This window comes from Carassius gibelio, chromosome A10 (genome assembly GCF_023724105.1).
Source record: "Carassius gibelio isolate Cgi1373 ecotype wild population from Czech Republic chromosome A10, carGib1.2-hapl.c, whole genome shotgun sequence".
NCBI lineage: Eukaryota > Metazoa > Chordata > Actinopteri > Cypriniformes > Cyprinidae > Carassius > Carassius gibelio.
Window position 1 is genome coordinate 15,568,135 of NC_068380.1, and position 5,461 is coordinate 15,573,595.

At 41.0% G+C, this 5,461-nt stretch overlaps 1 long non-coding RNA gene across 1 annotated transcript; it reads left to right on the forward strand.

Annotated features, from left to right (window-relative positions):
* Positions 1–818: 818 nt before the first annotated feature.
* LOC128021341 (uncharacterized) lies at positions 819–2,907 on the forward strand. The gene is made up of 3 exons (XR_008185530.1): positions 819–1,423; positions 1,683–1,734; positions 1,849–2,907. It is a non-coding gene; the product is annotated as an uncharacterized LOC128021341 (long non-coding RNA).
* The last annotated feature ends 2,554 nt before the right edge of the window (positions 2,908–5,461 follow it).

Here is a 5,461-nt window from a genome sequence, read left to right on the forward strand (position 1 = left end):
CAGTATTTGAAGTGGTGAACTAAAAGTTCCTTTAAGTGCATAACCTATCTATATTGTTCAGCAGAACCTCTATAGTTCACTTGTGCCAAGATACCGTTTTCTAAGTGTAGCACAACAAATGCTGATTGTGTCACATTTATTTGCACCATAGGCACTGTATTTTTTTTTCACCATACAAAAAAATCCTTTTAGATTAACTAATTGAAGCTATACAGCATTTAGATCAAGAATTGTAACAGTTATTCTAATCAGCTCATTAATCTTGTCAGAAAAGAGGAGGAGTATTATGCTTGACATTAATCTATGGGATAATAAGGACTGGGAAGATCATTAAATAGTGGAAGAACAGTCAAAATCCTGCTGAAATTATTTAAGAAGGTTTGAAAAAAAGAAGTGCATGCCTTCCAGGTTGAGTCTTTGAAAAGGATAACCTGTCTCTGAGGAAAAGCCCTTTTGAAAAGAATATGTCTTTGAAAAATGGATTAGAAACCTATTTCTGTTCAGATGTGTTTCCAAGAAGGGTTTTCAATGAAAAAAAAAAAAAAAAATGTAACTGATGATATTCTTAGCACTAAACTTCTTGATTTGTTCCCATTGCATACACAGCCAATGAGCTTGCTGCTTTACATTTAAATGGCTTTTTACTTGAGCATTGCAGTGAGCTTTCATAGTTCCTCTGAAAACCTTCACCCTCCCCAGATTCACCTGAATAGATCTGCTACTTGTTCTTTAATATAAATTTTTGTCAGTATTTTTTAAATACTCACATACTTCGGCTTATGTTTTGGGAGTAGCAAATGCCTGTATATACAGGTGTATATATATATGTCACGGGGTGACGAAAGGGAAGCGGAACTAAGTCCCGCCGGAATTTTGTGTTCCCCTCGGGACGGTGTCGCGGTAACACCGGTCCACTTCCGGGTTTCGCCCGATGTCGCAATAACAACGCTAATGACAGATTGACATCTGGTGTGGGGAGTTTGATGTGGCGATCTGTGAGAGGATTATGGAGGCGGAGTAACCACATAAAAAGAGAAGTGCAGAGACCATGAGGAGGGTTGTGGATTCTATTTGGTCGTTCGTTCTCCCGGCTATTCTTCCTGGTTGGCTTGCCCCTGTGTGTGGTTCTTCTCTTTGGACGTGTTCCCCTAGGAGAGGTGAATTCCTGGGACGTTTGGGCTGGCGTGTGGAGGTATTTGAAGACTATTGTGGGGTTTCGGTTATCTGGCTGTGTAACAGATATATCAGCGATCGAGTGGAGATATTCAGGACAGAAAGAGTGTGAGTTCTGGAAAGCAAGTGAAGACCAGACCGCGCCATCGCTATCGGAGGGAGGTTAAGAGACCTGATCTGGGATTTCAATCAATTGTATACATCTGGACTGGGACTGATAACGTTGTGAAGTGGACGGAGTCATCGTTGGGTGAGTGTTGGCTCTATTTGCACTAAGAGTGGGTGTGCCGTGTCTGAAGTGGTGTGTTTGCACAATAAATCGTTTGAAGTGAAGTTACAGAGTGTGGGGAAGATACATAGAGTTAATGCCGGACGCTCACCACCCCGAGAGCCCACCACCGTCACCGTAATCCACACCCAGGCACTCAACTGAAGCATCTCCCAGCCGTAAGCCCCATTGCTTATTCAAGAACACATACTTGCTGTTGATTACTTACTCTGCTGTGCAGATCGCAGGATCCTCTGGGCCGAATGCCGCATGTGATGTCCCTATGAAAAGAGGTGGACACAAGAATTATTCCTTTCCCGGTCACAACCGAAGCATCTCCCAGCCGTAAGCCCCATTGCTTATTCAAGAACACATACTTGCTGTTGATTACTTACTCTGCTGTGCAGATCGCAGGATCCTCTGGGCCGAATGCCGCATGTGATGTCCCTATGAAAAGAGGTGGACACAAGAATTATTCCTTTCCCGGTCACAACCGAAGCCTCTCCCAGCCGTAAGCCCACTACTTATTCAAGAACGCATACTTGCTGTTGATTACCTACTCTGCTGTGCAGATCGCAGGATCCTCTGGGCCGAATGCTGCATGTGATGACCCTGTAGAAAGAGGTGGACACACGAATTATTCCTTTCCCGGTCTTAACCGAAGCCTCTCCCAGCCGTAAGCCCCACTACTTATTCAAGAACGCATACTTGCTGTTGATTACCTACTCTGCTGTGCAGATCGCAGGATCCTCTGGGCCGAATGCTGCATGTGATGTCCCTGTAGAAAGAGGTGGACACACGAATTATTCCTTTCCCGGTCTTAACCGAAGCATCTCCCAGCCGTAAGCCCCACTACTTATTCAAGAACGCATACTTACTGTTGATTCCCTACTCTGCTGGGCAGATCGCAGGATCCTCTGGGCCGAATGCTGTATGTGATGCCCCTGTAGAAAGAGGTGGACACACGAATTATTCCCTTCCCGGTCTTAACCGAAGCATCTCCTAGCCGTAAGCCCCATTACTTATTCAAGGACACATACTTACTGTTGATTACTTACCCCGCTGTGCAGACCACAGGATTCTCTGGGCCGAATGCTGCATGTGATGTCCCTGTAGAAGGAGGTGGACACGAGAATTATTCCTTTTCCCGGTCTCGACCGAAACATCCACGAGCTCTACTTACCCGGATACCCTCTCTCACTCCGGGACGGGCGACAGACTACCCTGGCTCTTGCTGGCCCCGTACAGGCACAAACTGCCGACGACTCTACGCCTTCCCGGCGTCCGAGGTCTGGCTCCGTTCTGGTCGGGAGACACAGAAGGAACAATGAACTTTTAAATTGCTTTTAACCAAATAAAACCTTGTTCATTTTTTATACTCTCGTCCGTCTGGTTTTTCTGGCACGCTCCCCGAGGTGATCCTGGGTTTCAGGGGTGGGTGCAGTCCGGCTTGGCCCCCCGACCTGTGACATATATATATATATATATATATATATATATTAGTGCTGTCAAAATTAGCGCGTTAACGCATTCGATTAATTTGAAATATTTAACGCGTTAAAAAAAAATAACGCAATTAACGCGGTTGCAGTTTTTTTTATTTCCAGTTGTGGCCTATGTGTGTTCAACGTGCAAAGAAATATGGATAAGACCAAGGAAGGACTTTTAGACGGAAAGTTTCAGTATAAAACTCTGCCGGATTACTCTTCAGTCTGCCACAAGAAACATTACTCTTCATTTAGTCTGCCACAAGAAACAGCAACATTAAAATCATGAACTCAAATGTCATTGTTTAAATAAAAAAAAAAAAAAAAACAATGACTGTAACAGTGTGTAAATCAGACCTTTCTGTAACGCTAACGTTAATAAGCTTAAACAAAAATAACGAAATAATTGTGTAGCGGAGTATTTTTTGAACACATTGCCGCGAACTGTCAATCACTCCTGTGCGCGTGCATCACTGTCCTCCTCAGCTGCAGCAACTTGCGCTCTCTCTCTTCATCAAGCTTTAAAACAAAAAGGGGACAAAAAGATCATATTGTCTTTGTGCATAGGCTATAGATTAATTAGATAAATGAATATCTAAATTTGTGTCTTGCCGTCCACGGTATTTTTTTAGAACTTAGAAAAAAGATGCTGCAGCCAATGAACAGCCGGCGGGGGCTGCAGGACGACTCAACCTCCGCAGACAGTTTTTAATGTTTATCAGACAATAAATACTCAAGATTTTGCTTTAGTATAACTCACAACGAGTTTCACACACCTTCTCCGGCCATGTTGAGTTGTTGACACTTAACAGTGGGAAAAGCGACACATGCGCTATTCACTTGTGTAACTTAAGGGTGAATGGGTAATGTAGTTTCTGCTCTGGGTGGGATGAATTAGGAAGCTTGCATTGTGAAGGGCGCTCTGAAAATCGGCAGTGCAGGTAAAAGATTAAAACCTCTATTAAAACAGATGTCCAAATGAGCGTACCGGTACGCTACAAGCACGTTCTGGGCGCACGGAGAGGTGGCAGTAAGCTCAAGAGCTATATTTGGAAGTGGCGGTACTGAGTACTGGTGCATACCGGCCCACTTAAAGCACTGGCAATGACTATACTTTGGAATTTTTTTGCAGTCCACTTAGAATTCAACATGGAAATCATTTTTGTTTTTTATTGGCATTGATTGTTTTGAAATTCAAATGGTACTTACATGCCTGTGTTTTTATTTCTGTAATAAATATGGCTTTCAAGCCAACAGTTAATTTGGAGGATATTGATGGTTTATTGCAGGTATGTTGTTTACATGAGGAAATCTGTGTTACAAGTTAAACAAAAATTCCAGTAAACAATCATATTTTGAATTTAAATAGTTTCTTTGTCTTGAGTTTACATCAATTATTTACATTTTACATTTAAATATCCAAAAAGTTTCAGTCTTTTAATTGCGATTAATCGCGATTAATCGCGATTAATTTTAAAAAATTGTGCGATTAATTAGTTAATTTTTTTTAATCGATTGACAGCACTAATATATATATATATATATATATATATAGATATATAGATATATAGATATATATAGATATATATATATGATAGCTTTGTGATGAACAGACTTAACATTTGTTTTTATTGTTTTTATGGACAATAATGAGCATGTGGATTGACTTACCTAATCACACAGACAGTGTTCAGTTCACTCTCAAATACTGTGTGGCCCTGCCTGCCATTCTGAGGGCTCGCTCATTAGTGATTTTAATTATGCTATACCTCCAGGTGGATTAAATCTACTCTCTAAAAGCATTACAAGCTTGCTCATTTAGTTTTTGATTATTAATATGGTGCTTTGCACTCTCTTCCAAGGCAGCTGCTCCATTCCAGCTTTTCAGCCAAGTAGCATCTCATTTTATCCAGGTCGAAATTGTTCTCCATTAATCAGATATCATACAAGTTGTTCTCGATTGTATCATGTAGCCATAAATGAGAATATGTGGGTGTAGATCTGTGTGGTAATGAAACGCTGCATGTCAATGAAAGGTAATATGCAAATCTAATTATGGGAGATTTTTGCTTCTTTTGTCAACTTCTAAGCTAGTGTATCTCTGGAGACCAAGTTTGAAAAATGAAAAGAGATATATAAAATAAATAAATAAATAAATGGAGTAGCTGACAGCTTTATTGTGTCTTTAACACATCAAAAAATGTGTTGAATCTGAATGAGCAGGCAGTGCATCTTTCTCAGATTGGTGGAGCTGAAATTCTTGCCCTGAGAAAAAAAAAAAAAAACGGAAGCCTTTGTTGTCTGCATTCTCAAGAGCCTTTCAATTGAAATCTATCTTGGATGCAGTGTTATTAGCATTGCTTGACAAAGCCACCAGGGCTTATATTAGCGCTGTCCTAACCGGGTTTCTAGCACGTAATTTGTGTCAGTATCACAGTGAGAAAATATTTGATGTTTAACAAAGTTATGAGCAGGAAGACATGTAACCAATCAGATTTCACAGTGGGTGGGGCTACTCAAAAAATAAAATAAA